The 19,132-nt window shown below is 40.6% G+C and overlaps 1 protein-coding gene across 1 annotated transcript in view; it reads right to left on the minus strand.

Annotated features, from left to right (window-relative positions):
- The window catches only part of LOC136847457 (spermine oxidase), a 283,719-nt gene that overhangs the window by 20,841 nt on the left and 243,746 nt on the right, over positions 1-19,132 (minus strand). The gene's annotated exons all lie outside the window — the stretch shown is intronic.

The raw sequence follows: 19,132 nt of genomic DNA on the forward strand, positions 1-19,132 counted from the left end.
GTTTTTTAAAAATTCACCATAAATCGAAATATTGTGCTAGAGACTTCCAATTTATTGCAAAATGAAGGTAAACGATTGAATATTACTAGAATGTAAGAGTTTTAGCTTACAATTGCGTTTTTTTACCATTTCGGTCGAGTTAAAGTTGACTGAAGGTTGAAATTTTGGCAGTTATCGTGATTTATGTGAAAATATTTCAAAACTGATAAAAGCTACAACCATGAGCTAATTTCTGTTGTATTCTACATGAAATTTGCACATTTTCAAATATAAAAGTTTATGTAACGACTAATGTAAAACGATGCAAACATTACGACAACATGACGAAAGAATTTCTGAGATGTTCGGCCGAGTTATCACAAGACAGACGTAAGGAAAAAATTTTTTTCCAGAAATTCACCATAAATCGAAATATTGTGCTAGAGACTTCCAGTTTGTTGCAAAATGAAGGTACATGATTGAATATTACTAGAATGTAAGAGTTTTAGCTTATAATTGCGTTTTTTTACCATTTCGTCGAGTTAAAGTTGACCGAAGCTTGAAATTTTGGCAGTTATCGTGATTTATATGAAAATATTTCAAAACTGATAAAAGCTACAACCATGAGTTATTTTCTGTTGTATTCTACATGAAATTGCGCACATTTCCATATATAAAACTTTATGTAACGACTAATATAAAACAGTGCAAACATTACGATTAACGTGATGAAAGAATTTCTGGCGCCGGACGAAGGAAAACGTTTTTTTCAAAAATTCACCATAAATCAAAATATTGTGCTAGAGACTTCCAATTGGTTGCAAAATGAAGGTAAATGATTGAATATTACTAGAATGTAAGAGTTTTAGCTACAATTCCATTTTTTTACCATTTCGGTCGAGTCAAAGTTGACCAAGGTTGAAATTTTGGCAGTTATCGTGATTTATATGAAAATATTTCAAAACTGATAAAAGCTACAACCATGAGTTATTTTCTGTTATATTGTACATGAAATTGCGCACATTTTCATATATAAAACTTTATGTAACGGCTAATATAGAACAGTGCAAAATTACGACAAAATGACGAAAGAATTTCTGAAATTTTTCGCCGAGTTATCATGAGGGTGGGCATAAGAAAAAGTTTTTTCAAAATTCACCATGAATCGAAATATTGTGCTAGAGACTTCCAATTTGTTGCAAAATGAAGGTACATGATTGAATATTACTAGAATGTAAGAGTTTTAGCTTACAATTGCGTTTTTTCGACCATTTCGGTCGAGTCAAAGTTGACCGAAGGTTGAAATTTTTTGTAGTCGACGCTTTTACGTCCACTCGGCATTCAACAGACAATTTTAGTCGACGTTTGCTACGTCCAACAGGCGTTTAAGGGTTAAATACCGACCAAGAGGTATTCCTCCTGCCTACCAGCATTAGGCAAGCTATTGTTTCTGTAGTGACAGACTGACACCAGAAACCACAAGAAGCGACAATCCCAAACATGAAACTCACAATGATGTTGGAGATTCTGCAAGCAGCCTGACGCTCAATCAGAATATTCGCCATGAAATGCCAGAGAATGACGTCACACACCAGTCCTGCCGCTTGGCAAGGCTGTAGCAGAGGAACCATCAGCAGTAAAATTTTTGGTTTGCAAGAAAATCTCGCCAGCCAACAAGACGCGCAAATGTTTCTCCTCATCAAATCAGTGGGCCGCTGAATTTGACCCTCCACTGACTTTCTCATATATAAAGACCAAGACTCACATCGAAAGTCAGTCTATCCTTTTCTTTTGGCATGACCATGCTCAGTGGAGCCTGAGCGAAACATGGCCTCGATTAACACTGAAGACTTTCTCCTGAAGGAGCTTGTTGACTTTGGTACTTAGCACATTTGAAGAGAAAAAAACTGTCTTGGTACTTGTTGTTTGATTGGCATCAGATGTGCAAACTTATACATGTTTGTCTCGAGACGCCGTGACGCATTACCCCTTCCACGTATGACGAAGAGTTAAGCATTAGTCACAGAGTAGCCCTCAATCAGTGAAAAATCCATCTCAGGCCATTCTAACCTTATTTTGTGGGTTTTTGCATTTGTGTGCTTACAGTACATCATGTGGCTCCAGGGTGAGCTTAATTTTTTGATAGAATATACAAGGCTAGGTTTACCATGCCTAAATCCTTTTCAGTCAGTTCCACTGATAAAGCACATTACATCTAAGTTAGTGTTTGGCTAATTAACCCTTAAACGCCAAGCCTCTATTTACAAAAGTGTCTGTCGTATGCTGGTGGCGCTTGGGAGTAAGCACCGAAGCGGAAAAAAAGTTTTTTCAAAAATCGCAGCATGCTTAGTTTTTAAGATTAAGAGTTCATTTTTGGCTCTTTTTTTGTCATTGCCTGAAGTTTAGTATGCAACCATCAGAAATTAAAAAAAGATATCATATATAAATATTGGAATATATGACATCGCAAAAAAAATGTTCATATATAATTGTATACAAATCGCGCTGTGACCAAAACGGTTAAAGCTGATGAGTTATTTTTTTTCGTTGTATTGTACACTAAATTGCGATGATTTTGGTATATAACAAATTGTAAAACAATCAAAGCAACACAGAGAAAATATTATCACAAAATGATGCATGAATTCGTAATGCACGGACGTAAAAAGTTTTTTTCTAAAATTCACCATAAATTAAAATATTGTGCTAGAGACTTCCCGTTTGTTGCCAAATGAAGGTAATTGATTGAATATTACTAGACTGTAAGTGTTTTAGCTTACAATTGCAGTTTTCGACCATTTCGGTTGAGTTAAAGTTGACCGAACGTCGAATTTTTTTTTATTTATCGTGATTTATATGAAAATATTTCTAAACTGATAAAAGCTACAACCATGAGTTATTTTTTGTTGTATTCAACACTAGCCTAATTTCTATTATCAAGTTTTGATTTTCAACTATAGTATAATATCCTTGTCATGTAAATATATCAAAATACAGGCAGTCCTTGGTTATCGGCGGGGGTTCTGTTCTGGGGGATGTGATGATAACCGAAAATTGCCACTAACTGAAAATCAGTGATTTCTGGCGCTGTTTCGGCGATTTTCGGGCTTATCGGCGCCAAAAAGTGCTGATTTTCGGTTATCGGCACCTCTGTTAGGTATGTATTGGCGCCAATACCCAATTAACGGCACCGATAAGCGGAAATTGGTGATTTTCGGCATCAAAAATTGCTGATTTACAATGCTAGACAAGAGCCATAAAACCGGATCGCCATTAACCGAGCCCATCGTTAACAGGGGACTGCCTGTAGTGCATATCATCAATAACACAAAAGACTTATAACCCTCCAAAATCTCTTCACTTCCTCTCCCTGGGAAGTACCTCTAAGCAGCAGTAGCAAATTGCATTGCACTTATTCAAAACTGAAACTATACTGTAGTTTTAATCACTGCATACATAAGTTGATAACATTAAGTTGGATGAAAATACCATGAACAAACATGTCATTTTTGTTAAAATCCTATAACTATAATTCTGCTCTTGACCACCAAAGGGTTAAAGTTTAGCTACAAAGGGCATTTCATCTGACCCCACCCCCCCAAATTCCAGACGCCACTGCTGATCACCTTCGAAACATGTAGAATGGCGAAAGAGTTACGCTTCCAGATGCAAATGGATACCAAAGATATCTTGCTTTAGTCACGGGTACGAGAAGACAGAACAGAACAGCACCAACTTCAGTAAATCGCGACAAGAAAGACTGTAATCAATCTTCTTCAGAGGTTGAACGAATTTCCGGAAGTCAAGATGCCAAGATCAACTGTCCTATCTCCTGACTTCAGTAAATGAATTGTTGTAATTAGATCCATCTTGCTTGGGATGTGTCTGTTGGCCATTGTAAAAATGATGTTCTGTCTACTCGTGTGCATGCACTGCAATACAGTAGATGAAAGGACACCATGGTAGTGTCGTTGCTATCACACCGAGGAGTGTCTGTCTTTGGATCTTGAGACTCTTGAAAAGTCTAAAAGGAATGAAAAATTTCTTGAGAATAGTGTAACCATGGCACTACCTTGGTGTTGTTTCTATCAAAGGAGTGCCTATTCAGACCCTGAGACTCCTGAAACTGTCATAAGATCCATGTAGCATTCTCTCCCTATTGGGTTGTGGATCAACTGGTAATTGCAGCAGCAGCAGCTACTGCTTACATCTCCCACTCCTCACAGGAGTGTAACTACATCAAGTCAATAGAAATGGAGCTCCTAAACAGCACTTCTTGACTGAGTAGGAACCAAAAACAAGTTGTCGGAAATTAGTTTGGAGGTGCTGTTGATCTCCCGATGAATCAGGCAGAATGACGGGACGTTGTAAGCCCAAGAGTTGACTCATGGGTGCAAAAGATGTCTCCTAGGTGTCAACAGCATCTGAAGTTTCTAGGTCACTTATCCAAGTGCTGACTAGTCCCAACACTTCTACCCATGGACGTGCTGTTGATGCACTCAAACGTGGGTTGTCGCCTTTCTGGATGACCAAACAAGTGCTATCTACGCTCTTCGCTCGACAGGATTGAACGAGGCATTGATCAGACAGGAATTGGTGCTTCAACGTGGCATGGCCATAGGCCATCCTGTTCTCTTCCCAAACCTTCACATGTGTGGTCGATGGTCCATTCCTGGATATGCCATCCAGAGACAACTTCCACACCTCCCGTGCAATGACCACGTGTCGATATATGGCCCTACAACTGTGCTGTCACGTCCGCAGTCAGGTGAACTCGAATGAAGAAACCGATTTCTCTTAGGAGAGTGAGAACATGAGAGATGATGGGAAGCCAAAGAGCGAGGCTGAATAGCTGTAAGAATTGAACTAACCGCACTTACTTGCATGTCTTCTTCACAGATGCGGAGGACGCGGTCATGGGAACTAGAACGATGATCAGAGGGCCTCCTGGGAGAGCATGAACAAGGAGGAGTTCTGGAATGACGGAGGCTAATGTCACGGACGTGTGAGCAACAAGGCGACAACCGCCTAGGCTAGAAACACATCTGTGGCTGTGCCGAATCTCTCATGTCTGTCGTATGATTGGGAGACCCAGAAGGAAACAGTAGAACTTCTGAAGCCTTCACTACAGGGGACTTCTTAACAGGAGCCTTTTCATCCTTCCTACGAACATGAACAGGGGGATCGGAGGAAGATGACCCTACCATAGTTTTTCCAATCGCAGATTTCTGCTTGGAGTGAAATACTGATGGACGAGAAGCGGCTGGAAGTGATACTACCTCATCAGCGAGACGGACGCTAGCTGGAGCAGGAGAACCATGGCCATGGTTGGATGAAGATGGGAAGACGATGAAGGAGAAGACAGATGGAGACCTGCAACGCTTCCTCTGCACAACAAGGTCAAACTTCTCACGAAAAACGATATCGACTCTGTCAACCACTGCTTTCATGAGAGAATCAGTAGACGGAGTGGGAGTAGAAGTCACCACTGAAGTAGGGGGTCCAAAGCTCTGCAAGGGATAGCTGCTGACGGAGCGGGCAGAAGAAGAAGCCACCACCTCGGAAGGGATTCCAAAGCTCCGAGAGGGATACGCTGCCGACGGAGAGGGGATAGAAGCCACCACTGCGGAAGGGGGTCCAAAGCTCTGAGAGGGATACACTGCCAACTGATTTGGAACCATAGGTCTGTGTAGAGGTGTGAGGAGAGCCGCTGAACTGGGAACTGTCAAGGCGGATGAGATGTGAATCTGAACAAGTTAGCCGCTGCAGCCACCGACTCAGGACACTGATCAGGGTACACCAAAGGTTGATGTGGCAACACTGGAACCAAAGATCCTGGTACAGCAATGGGGAGAGCAGCAGGGTTGGCAACTGTCGAGGCAGACAACTGAGGAATGCGAGAGGACAGGAAATGGGGAATAGGCCACTGAAGGTTGGTACTCCTGGAAGCTTTAGGGAAACCCAGATGCCAGCCATCCTCAGAGCCTCCGATCCTGAAATAGAACACGATGGCGCTGCCTCTTCCCTCACAGGGGAAACCCTACCCCCAAGTGAGTGGGGGCAGTCAAAGAGATAATGTCTTTTGAACCCTCTCCCGAAACTTCCAAAAGTTGAAGCTATGGAAGAATGGGAAGGGGTGAAATCTTCCAAGGAAGAAGCAACTGGAGGAAGATTGGGGAAAGACGAACTAGAAGGAGACTGAGAAGAGGCCATTGAAGGAGGAGAAAAACCCCTCCCAATATGGCGCCTCCTTCCTCCTCTGATGCTTCTTTATGGCAAAAATCCTCCACTACTCAGGAGGCCAAGAACGAAATTCAGAGGGGAAGGGAGCGAGCTTTCGACTCACCCCCCAAGTCGGGGCCAAAAGCACCGTCAAAGATCTTGCAACATCAACCTTTGTGTTGAGGGAGAGGGGAAAACTTGCTAGGTTTAGGCAAGTATCCTCGTACGACTGAATAAGAAACCCTCGCCTGGAAACACGAAAAAAACCGGCCTTGTCTCAATCTCCTCACTCTACACAACATCTGAAGACTAATACATTACAACATTCCAAGAAATTGTGAAGTCGAAAATATAAAAAACATTGTTCGTTAATGAAAAAGCATTTCACACAAGGAGGGAAAAGAACATCAAAGAGGGAAGTTCTTAAAAACGAGGTTGAGATATCTAAAAATAGAACAATTGGTAGCTGAGGGTTGGAAACTATTCCCCCAACTCTCCACAGTTGCGTGATAATTGAAAACAGAATACACAAAACAAACACAAAGGAGATAGGTGTTGGGTATGTGTAATACGAAAAGGCAACAAAAAAGTAATTAAAATGATATACAATAAACACCCCGTATTTGCGGGGGATGTTATAGAGGGATGAATAAATTTGTTTGTATCTAGCATTTCCCAACGTTTTGTGTGAGAGAGAGAGAGAGAGAGCGAGTGTAATTGTCGTTGTGAGTGGTTCGGTTGTTGGAGTTCGTTTACAGCGCTGTCTGTCTGTCTGTCGGGAGTTTTTCGGTTTTGGGGAAGTCTTGAGTAGTTGAGGTCCAACCTTGAAAGTGAACGGGCAGTTCGTCTGGTTTTTTTGTTCTGTTTTTTTTTGTTCTGGATACCGGTACCAACATTGATGGTGCATGTGTCTCTTCCTTTTTGTTCGTTGTTGGTGGAGGGTCTGTTCTCAGTTTTGTTTTGTGGTTTTGTGTGCTGTGATTGGCGACCGTGGACCTTTTCTCCATCTCCAGCAACTGAAGATCAGGGTGAGTGTTGTTGTTTGTGGGTTTGAATTCTGCCACAATGTGTACTGGACCCCCCCGCGAATAGCTAAAATCCGCGAATACTTAGAACTCCTCTAAAAACACTTAAAACAGCCTATTTTTATAGTTTAAACACAATAAATTCCTCTAAAAATGCTTATACGTGAGTATTTTAATAGTTTTATCAAAAAAGTGCACTTAGTCATGAAAATTATATGGAAATACAGTAATTAGTGAATATTTCTCAGCGAAAAATACCACGAATGGGCAAATTTTCCGCGAATAATGGGTAGATACATTCCACAGAGAAATCTGTGAATACGTGAGTCCGTGAATAGTGAGACCGCGAATACAGGGGGTTTACTGTACTGTATAAGGAGAAAGGCTCCAAAACTTATACAGGCTAAAATGAATCAATATGACTAAGTAGTAAGAATAAGTGAGATATAGAAAAGCATGCTGAAATGTTTCAATACACCAATACAGTGTGTCATCGACTTACTGTGTCACCGACTTACAGCGACACCAACTTACAGCAACACCGACTTACGGCGGATTCGATTTTACGGCACTTTTTCAGCGCCATTAATGGCGTTTTACAGTGCTATAACTTGATGTTGCATGAAAGTGACTGCGCTAACGGCAAGAATAGGCATCAAGTTAATGGCACTGTAACTTGATACAACATCAAGTTATGGTGCCAAACATCAAGTTACAGTGCTGTAAGCCCTGTTAAAGGTGAAATGGAAATCAACTTACAGCGCAGCGCTGGAACAGATCCCCCACTGTAAGTCAAGGACCTACTTATATGCAAAGTATAAACAAAACAAATATACACATATTATAAAAACAAATATACAGTATTCAAACACAGAAGAGAAAGTTGAACAGCAGGTCAGAGAAACGGGATTTTGACAAAGGAAAAATCTATTTCTGAGGGAGGCCCTGTGTCACCCGGTGAAATTCCTATTAAGCACGAATTTCTAGGTATAGATATTGCTAAATATACCAGAGAAAAAGCTATCAGGAAATGCTGGGGTTACTACCCCCAGATCGAACATCTATTATGAAATAGACGTCGGTATAGATAAGGGTGAGTGATTGTTGTCACTGCCACAGGACTGCACTCTGTAGATATCCCAATGACAAAACCCCCGGAACGTGAGGAGCCGATCTAACGCCCGCACTCACCTGCCCGCCAACCGACGCACCCCAGCGCCATCTGTACTCATTCCAGGCTAGCACCCCCACAAGCTTGGTATGCCTACTCAGGAGGGAAATCTAGACCCTGGGAGGGTCATCGGGTGACACAGGGCCTCCCTCAGAAATAGATTTTTCCTTTGTCAAAATCCCTTTCTGAGCTCGTCCCTGTGTCAGCCGGTGAAATTATGACAGAGAATCATACTAAGCTTTGGTGAAAGTCTAAAAGGAGCGAACAGTTAGGTGGACATGTATAAAAACACTATTATTGAAAACAGTTCTAATTATCCCTCAAAACATGATTAAATACCAAAGGTATAGGCAGATAAACTGAGTTATAACTAGGGATACAATTAATATCACAGTAAAGGACATGAGAAACAACTATGTACATAAATAATACTATAATGGGAAGGTACTAAGACTAAATAAACGACAGAAAATTTATAAAGGTACCTCCTGCTTAAAACTAAATTACAGTAAACATAACATGCCATAAAACTTAAAAACTAACACCGCAAAATTGTACAACATAATATGAGGAGCCAGGCTGTGAAGCATGTCTGGTCCAGGAGAAAATGGCAGGGCAAGTAAATGAGGCAGGCGGGGGGAAATAGGGATTAAAGGTTAATTTAAGGTGGAGGGACAATGCTCCCTACAGCCACCGCAGGGAATTTCAGAGCTTCCAGTGATTTCAGATAGTGGCGTTTGAACACTGATGGAGATTTCCAGCCCGTATACTTCTTAAGCTCATCAAAATTCATAGTATGAAAATAATTAGTGGAGGTAGCCACTGCTCGAATATCATGAACCTTAGGGACTGAATCCAGATTAGCTTGCTTAATGAAGTATAGAATTTGTTGTCTGATAGCCTTTAAAGAAAGCGTTACTCCTTTTTCCCCGATAAAAAGAAGACCAGACAAACACCGAGAAGTTCTCCGTAAATAGGCCCTCAAGGTAGTGACTGGGCATAAAGACAGGTCTTGTGGAAGAGGAACAACCTTCCAGGGGCCACCTATCCTGAGGGTCTTCATTTTTTGCTAAGAACCTTTGATCTGGGGAAAGTAGAACTTCTCCTGACGGGAGAAAATCCACATGATTCGCACCTCTAGAGAGAGCAGACAGTTCTGATATTCTGGCACTTGAAGCTAGACTAATTAGGAACAACGTCTTCCTTAACAGATTCAAATAAGAACATTGATCGTTATTAGTTTCTGAGGCTAATTTTAGAACATCGTTAAGAAACCAGGAAACCATATGTGGACGGGTCGCTGGTCTCAAACGAGCGCATGCTCTGGGAATGGATGAAAAATATGAATCTGTTAAATCAATCTTAAAGTCATGCAAAAACACCTTTTTCAAAGCTGATTTCGCTGTGGTACTGGTGGCCAGAGCCAGACCTTTTTCAAACAGTGATCTAAAGAATGATATTGCCAAATTGGTGGTCATGACTTGAGCTTCAGATTCCTCAAAAAGATGCTAACTTTTTAACTGCTGAATCGTACTGTCTGAGGGTAGAATCTCTTTATCTGATTCCAGAAACAGAGTATCAACGGGATCAATATCCGCACCTCTCTGAGCGCGAATTTCATAAAGTCCATAAAGCCAGGGCATTCAGAATTCTTGAGGAAGCTGACACAGTCCGTGTTTGCACTACTTGAGTCAGCTGTGGCTTGGGTATTTGATGACACCGTAGTTTGAGCTCCAGAAGAAGAGGGAACCAACTGCTCTTCGGCCAGTTGGGAGCTACCAGGGCCACTTGACCTTTGAATGACCTGAGCTTGTGCAACACCTTCATCAGCAGGTTTATTGGCGGGAATAGATAGATTTTCTGCCATTTGTTCCAGTCCACTGACATTGCGTCCGTAGCGTGAGCTCGAGGATCCAGGTTGGGAGCAACATAACAAGGGAGTTTGTGATTGCTCTCCGTGGCAAACAAGTCCACCTGAAGGCCCGGAACCTGACGGCATATCCATCTGAAAGAAGCTACGCCCAGGGACCATTCTGACTCCAGCGGAGTTGCCCTGGACAGGAGTCTGCAATGACATTCGGACTCCTGCTAGATGGGTAGCTGATAGGTGCCAGCCGTGCTTCTCCGCCAGGGAGAAAATGGCTATCATCACTTGGTTTATCCGACTCGATTTGGAACCCCTCTGTTTATGCAATGTACCACTACTGCGCTGTCCAGCACCAGCCTGATATGAATCTGGTTGGTGGGGCAAAAGTTTTTTCAGAGTTAGAAACACTGCCACTGCCTCCAAAATGTTTATGTGGAATTGACGGAACAGTGGACCATGTACCCTGTACCTTTTCTTTTGGTGAGTACCCTCCCCAGCCGCTTAATGAAGCGTCTGTGTGGATTATTAGAGCTGGGGAAGGGAATTGAAGGGGAACTGACTTCGAAAGACCCTTGACTGTAGACACGGCCGGAGTCTTCCTCAGCACCGGAGGAATTAAAGACACCTTGTCCCTGAGCTTGACATTGGCTCGTCTCCGCCACACTCTGTTTATGTCTTTCAGTTTTGCTTTTAGGAGCCGGTCTGTTACAGATGCGAACTGAAGAGAACCCAGGATCCTTTCTTGCGTTCTGTAGAGGCTTTCCTGCCTTTGAGGAATTGCCTGGTGGCTTTGGCTATTTTTCTCTCCGTTTGGCTGGCGGAACAGACAGCTTGTGCGAAATCAGATCCCATTGGATACCCAGCCACTGAAACCGAGCCTCCGAGTTAGGCGGACTTCGCCCTGTTTATCTGAAAGCCTAGGGATTCCAGAAACTCGATCACCATGGCCGTAGCTCTCCGGCACTCCCGGCGTTGGATGCCCAGATTATCCAATCGCCCAGGTATGCGGCCAGCGATATCCCCGGGACCGTGAACTGCTGCACTACCGTGTCCGCCAGCTTCGTGAAAATTCTGGGTGCTATGTTGAGCCCGAATGGCATGACCCTGAAGGAGTAGGCTTGTTTCCCCAGTCTGAAACCGAGGAAGGGAGAGAAGTTCCGCGCAATCGGGACGTGATAATATGTGTCTGAAAGATCTATAGAGGTGGTGACGGCCCACGAGGAAGTAGAGTCCGCACTGCGCTGATTGTAAGCATGCGAAATTTGTCGCATTGTATGTAAAGATTGAGACGAGAGAGATCCAAGATTACTCTTTGTTGACTGGAGTCTTTCTTGGGAACACTGAACAGCCTGCCTTGAAATTTCAGGTGTCTCACTTTCTTTATGGCCCTCTTTTGGAGTAATTCCGCCGCAAAGTCCCGCAGAGCTTTGGAAGACGGCTGATGAAATCTGATCAGAGGGGGAGGGCCCTTGATCCAGTACACATAATATGATCGAATATACAAAAATATAAGAACTTGCGCTAAGCGTATAGCCTAACCGAGCGAGGCGAGCAGGAGGTAGGCAGCCAACTGGCTGCACCTGACGCCGAGCCCGGACCACAATAAACCGGAATTATCCATGTCATCCATTACACTACAAATCAGAGAAACTGACAAAAGAAAGCACCACCTTGGAGAGGGAATCTACCCACGAGAGCCTGGTATCAGCTATGAATTAACTGTAAGAACCAAGATAGGGGAGGAAGCCTCCGTGAGGAATGACGCTAATCAAGGTACCAGGAACCGCCTGACATAGATAAACACCTCCAAAAGGAACTTCTTGAAGGGGAATTACAAAACATGAGTAAAATTGTAAACGCATCGAGAGAAACCCCTGCAGAAACAAGCTGTAAGTGGTGTACCTCAAGGTCATCATGGCGGAGGCGGCGTAACGCCGGGAGCGCCCAATATATGACCTGTAAATATTAACTTACGGGCCAATAAAAGCCTCACTGATAATAAAACCCCACAAGAAGATGGTACTTAACTTCATAACGGTGAAATTGCTTGAAGACATGATGAAATTCATGGAAAATTGGGGCAAAAGCCAGCACAAGAAAAAGATCTTCCGAAAGGAAAAACATGCTAGTATGGAATGAGTACAGATGGCGTTGGGGTCGTCGGTTGGCGGGCAGGTGAGTGCGGGCGTTAGATCGGCTCCTCACGTTCCGGGGGTTTTGTCATTGGGATATCTACAGAGTGCAGTCCTGTGGCAGTGACAACAATCACTCACCCTTATCTATACCGACGTCTATTTCATAATAGATGTTCGATCTGGGGGTAGTAACCCCAGCATTTCCTGATAGCTTTTTCTCTGGTATATTTAGCAATATCTATACCTAGAAATTCGTGCTTAATAGGAATTTCACCGGCTGACACAGGGACGAGCTCAGAAAGAAACGCAAATCTAGATGAGACTATGGCCAAAAGAAAACTGCATAGAACTGAATGTGCACCAACTTGGTGGGCGGTGCTTCCGCCCCTACCATAACCACCTTGCAAAAGTTTAACGGCCAGTTTTCCAGCTTGCTGAAAGTTAATCCCATATGTAAAGACCGTATTTGTGTAGGAACAAAATGTTTAGATTGGTTCATTGACAATTTTGTTCATCACTTACATGGCACTGTGAATGGCAAACTGTAAAAAAGGCATGTAAAAGTGTCAACAAAATGTATTCAAAAATAATTATCACCCACCAAAATATCCCATTCTCTCTAGCAGTAGTCACAGGGAAAATGGGTTATATAATGATATAAGGATAACTCACTCAAGATCTCCTGATCGTCTCAAAATTCTCTTGAAAGCCTGAAAATTTTTTTGTTCTGTTGTTTTCTCAAAACTTTTTTCAAACCTAATGGTTATTTCTCTGAGAAGACTGAACCAAATTCAGTGAAACTTTTAAAGAGTGTAGTATAACTATATATCTTTATTTTGCCGTCCGGAAAATTGTTTTTCTGTCCAACTTTTAATTTTGCATATTAATTTTGAAAAGTGGCATCATGAATTTTTTCAACTGCAAAACAAATACTGTACACTTAGAGGTTGAATTTCTAAATTTCCCGAGAATTTTCATTATTAGTTGTAGAATATGTGGTAAAAATTTGAAGCAAATCCTTTCAATCATGAGGTAGACAGTCATTTACTTTATAATGGGGCCTTGTAATGTTGGTGCTCCCTTAAAAATTAGATAAACTGAACACAGAGGATTCTCACAAGTTTTTATAAGGGATTTGTTTCCATGACATGACATTGTTTGTTGGGTGAAAATTGGACTATGCCATAAATAAAGCAAATCTTATTGTAACTATTGTTTTGCCATCTGCATTCTGGGACTGGATCAGTAACAAAGAGAATGAAAGATAAGGAAAGCAACATGCAGCAAAGTTGATGCCAAAGAGAAGCTATAAAGAACCATACGGAGGCATTTACCCCTTTACAGGGTCCTTCAGCCATAAGCACATGTAATCACTTGTGTCAAAGCAAATGTCAATACAGTACTTCTAAAGTAAGGTCACTGAAGGAAGTTTGCCTTAATGGTTTACAGGGTTTCCTTTCAATAGTCTGGTCTCACTTCAGAAGTTTAATGATCTGATGAGGTGTCTAACTCTCATAAACGAAACCTTCAGGCTAGCAATTTGAGAGGTTCTTCCCAGAGTGACTGTACTTATCCACTTCACTGGTCCCCAGGTCCTCCAGGATCCTTGCTGGCATCTAAATATGAATGGACAAACCCAGAATGGCAGTTACTGGAAAACCACTCATACACTTCTTGTTTCTTAACAAGCTTTTTGCATCATTATGAGCCTAAATGAACTGAATTTGTCCATAATGTACCAGTTGAATATGTTTTATCATTAAATAACATGGCTTAACCCCTACAATGTACTCTTAGTGAAAGAACCCAGTTTATGTACATAAAATATAGTGAAAAATAAGATTTGAGAGAGAGAGAGAGAGAGAGATTTAGAGAGAGAGAGAGAGAGAGAGAGAGAGAGAGAGAGAGAGAGAGAGAGAGAGAGAGAGAGAGAGAGAGCATATATATAATAGTTTTCTGAAAAGAAAACAAGTTTCAATGCCCAGTGACTCTAGAAGGCTATTATCCAGACCCTCTCCCGTTTCCTATTCCTCTTCTTCTCTGTCTCTGCTACAAATTCTAAAGGTCTAAAGTAACTGTTTCATCTTATTTATCATTTTTTGTGATGATTCAATTTCTTACTCTGCAGTTGTAGGTGCAAAGTTTGCTCATTTCAAGCTCTTTGTACAGCATCATAACATGCAAAGCAATTCTGAATTCCAAAATTCCTACAATAAATTAGCCTTAACTTCCTGACCTTCTTGGGTAAAACATACTGCTACAAATTTGTAGCACCTCAACTTAACTCACCTCAATTTATCAGATTTTGTCACTATGTAATGCATCCAAGTCTGGGAAAAAAATTGTTTGCTTTTGGCAGTAAAGAATGCATGGTTATTTTTCCTATGTGTAAAGTTCCAACTTCAGTGTACTGTACAATTTTTATAAGTGAAAATGTGCTCTCTATTCTTCTGGCAATCAAGTGCTCAAAAATTCTGAGACGTATGGTTAAATAAGTGTAACTGCATGTATACATGTACTGTACCTGTATTCCAGAGTAGCATCACACTACAGCAAATCTTGTTAATAAAACCATATAAAAACAGTTCCTTACATGAATAATACCATATAAAAACCATTCCTTACATGAATAGTTTTTCAAGCGATTGTTTCACTGTGTGAGCAGATGTTCTGAAGTTCTAAAATATGCTAAAAGAAATGAAATTGCATTCATATACATACTACAGAATAGGAAATCATTACCACCCTAACAAATAACTACAGTTTCTTACATGAATTTCTTTTTAAGTGACTACACCATGCCTCTGTTTCACTGTGTGAGCACACTCTCTGAAACTTTAAGATCTGTGGTTGCAAGACGTACAAGTACGTCAGCCCTTGAGTTTGAAACATTGCTCCTACTACAATACATAGCTATAGAATTCTGTGACTATGACTCATACTAAATTGTCCTAAGTCACCACAGCCATATTGGGGCCTCACTACCTAATGCAGTTTTGCATTTAGACAGTCTTATATTGTACAGGTAGTTGGTAAACGGCATTTCGGTTTTACAATGCTTGGTACCGTATTTTCAGCGCCAGTAAGCAATTTTCAGCCTGGGAAAGTGGTTTATCGGTGTCGGTAGGTGGTTTATCAGCATCGGTAAGCGATTTTCAGCACTGGTAAGCGATTTATCGGCACTTACAGCGTCATAAACGCCATTTATTACCATAATTATTGTGATTGTTCCGGTTAACGACTATTTGTGGTTATCGTTGCTCAGCGGGAAATGGATCCCCCGCTGTTAACCAGGGACTGTCTACTGTATTTATTACGTTTATTTATATTTTTTCCTCTTCAAGATAAGATTTTTTGCTTCAATATAAGATTTTTTGCTGTGCGTAATCAGCTTTTTTGTCTGTGTATGTTTGCGTGTCTACACATACGCAAACATCATGTTACAAAACACTAAACACATACTATGGTGGGCCCCCTCTCTCGAGTACAGCATTTTTATCAACATTTATTTAAAGCAACAGAGTACTGTACTTAATACAGCTATTTATAGTTACATATATTTTCTCAATATATATGAGTGTGTGTATATGTAAATGTATGCATCCCATTAACTCAAACTACACACTTGCTGTGCCCCAACCCCCTTTCTCCCTGGTACAGTGTTTTTATTGACACATTTTAATACAGGAAAGTATTTTACTTAATACAGCAATGTAGCATTACATACATATTTTTTTGTCTGTATGTGTATACATACACATGCATCATGTTAAGTTAAATTCTGCATTTACTGTGTATTTGCTCTCTCTCCAGCAGTTGCAAGTGTGTAGTATACCTCAGTGTGAGGCATATGTAAACACATGCACACACAGACTGAAATATATATGTAACTACATTGCTGTATTAGGTATAATGCAGCACAGCATGACATTAGATAAATGTCAATAAAATTACTGTACCAGAGAGAGAGAGAGAGAGAGAGAGAGAGAGAGAGAGAGAGAGAGAGAGAGAGAGAGAGAGAGAGAGAGAGAGAGAGTTGAGTCACAGTAAGTATGTAGTGTTCTTTAACTTACATTAAAACAGAAACACAAAGTTTATGGCTCTTTTTTCTGCTGTTTGAGTTTTGTATTTTCATATATCTTGTAAACATACGTAGGTAGAGCTACTGCAATTGGCTATGATTTTTTAAGCTATACTGTACTGTACAGTACTGTACTGCAAACAGTTTTACAAGATAACGTAAATTAATATTTCAAGCTGAATAATTACAAAACAGGTAGGACAGATTATTAATTACTAAATATGGTACTGCTGTACACTGTAAGCTATGTGAGTTGGCTCCAGGGTATTGTGCAGGCTAAATATAAATCTGTGTTACTTAACCGATTTTGTTACCTATTGGGAGGGGAAGACCCCAGAATGGTCTATTAGGTTGGAGTACCAATAATTTTGTCTACATTTAACTTACACGCTAATAAATGCTGACAGCCCACTGCTTACAGAGAATATCTAATTACCATAGATATGTAATTTGGAATTCAAATTGGTCTTCCACACCTCAAAGATTATATGTAGTAATTTAATAACACCCTCAGTACCACACTTCTGAGCCAGTTTAAGTCACAGGTCTATATTGTAATGATTTAGATTAAATTATGCATTTCTCATTTACACAATCGTTGCAATGTCTAGAGCATACATCATCCTGAACCACTCAGCATCAAACCTTAACACAAGCAGGCTGAAGAATAGCTTGAATTTGGATGCTATTAAGGTGCCAATAATTGCAAACAAGTTAAACTATGATTGAGTGCCAGTGATGAAAAAGTGCTGGTATTGTCTAACCTCCTCCCTCTTGTCCCCCATAAAAGAACCATCCAGCCAGCGCTTGGGTGCTCTGTGACAGTTCTCTTCATTTGCAGACACTTGAGAATCAGGGGTCTCAAGTAGTGAAAATTTGTAAAATCAATAATCCATTGCATGAGTACAATAGAAAATTAGTTTTCAATACAAACCCATCACTCATTTAGCCCTCATTTGTGGTCTTCAAAAGGTCCCCATTCACTGTAAACTTTTGCCCAAAGGATAAAAGTAATAACTACCGTACAAGAGTCAACTAAAGCCTCTAGCCATCATCACCTTTTTATGGAATCTGGATAAAAAATGTGAGACTGTGAAGCTGAGGGAGGTATGATTGATGGGTCTTTAAAAAAAAATTAAATTACATAATATTTAGAAAATTTTGTTGCATTCAACATCACTCATACAACCCAAATCTCAATTAAGGTGGGCAGAGAGTGATGCTGACTGCACGTAGAGAGGACCAAGGAATGGGAGACCGAGGAGAACCCTTGGTGACAGACTGCTGAAAGAGGATCATTACTGTAAGGGTGAGCCTCTATATGAAATGAAATGGAAACTGATTGTAGGTGATCAGCTGATCAGCAACCAAGATACTGTGCCCATATACTTAAGTCATATCTCCTAATAATCCTATAAGCCTATGTACTGAAGATGCGATAAATCAACATGAGAAAGGAGTGAAGATTTAGGAAAATGAAGGAGATGACTCCTATAAACCCTTCCTGTATGTATGACTTGGTCTGCTGCTACTACCAGTCTCAATAAATAATTATTCATCTATTAATGTATCAGATCTTGAAAAAATAGACTGGCATCTGCAAGGGCCTCATTTAAAACAAAGTAATATCCCAAATATCTCCAAGTGTAACAGAAGTGGAAGGACCTCTGATTTCATGAACTAGATCCATTATTTACTCTCTCTCTCTTTAGATGTGCCCTTTCAAACACTGAAGGTGTCCCAACTAAGCCAGTAAGACACCATGTCCTTGACAAACATGCTCCATGAAATGGCCTAATGGATGAGTTGCTTCTAAGATCTTTAGTCTTCCCAAGATTGTGACAAATGGCTTTGACTGGATACAAATCTTTACAAGAAGAAACATAATAAAAGAAGGAATGGCAATGGTCTAACCTAACAGTCCTGACTCCCCAGTGTTTGGGTATTTGCCACAAAGTCAGGTGAAAAGGACAAACACATAAGTCCAGATTCTGGAATGAATAACTATCAAAGTGTGCAGCTTGCTGAACCATCTTAAAAGATGAAAACAACAGCAAGAAGGCCATTCTGATAAGACTTCTCATGTCCATGGATGACCTTTTATTCACCTCACGAATTTCAAAAATCTAATGGTTGAAATAGTTTTCTTATCCCTTCTGAGTAAAACAAAAAAGTTGGTAATAAGAGGAACAGTGGCATTAAGGGGCAGGCTGACACCAATGGGCCCCTTGACAATTATGATGACACTGACCTCATAGTTAAAGGGATTTGCTTCAAATGTTCAACTTCTAAGTTAATGTAATTTATGCTTATTCCTCATAAATTCATATACAAATTTATATACAAATTTATATAAAGCTCGAGCCCAAAAATTTGTCCCAACCCTAAGTTTACCATGATCATATATATTACAAACCCTACAAATTTCACAATATTTTGTGTATTTTTACACAAAAGAAAAAGAACTGCTTATTTTGTAATGCCTGTACTTCAAAATTGTGACAGGTTGAAAGCAGATATTTTTAGTGAAAGTACTTTATGTACAGTGTAGTAGATTAGAAAATAATTTACCATTTGTGGTCTTTTGTATAATCTCAACCATTATCTCATTTCATGTCATAATGTTATAAAACATTTAAGCAATGTTTGCAT

The sequence above is a fragment of the Macrobrachium rosenbergii genome, chromosome 16, assembly GCF_040412425.1.
Source record: "Macrobrachium rosenbergii isolate ZJJX-2024 chromosome 16, ASM4041242v1, whole genome shotgun sequence".
NCBI lineage: Eukaryota > Metazoa > Arthropoda > Malacostraca > Decapoda > Palaemonidae > Macrobrachium > Macrobrachium rosenbergii.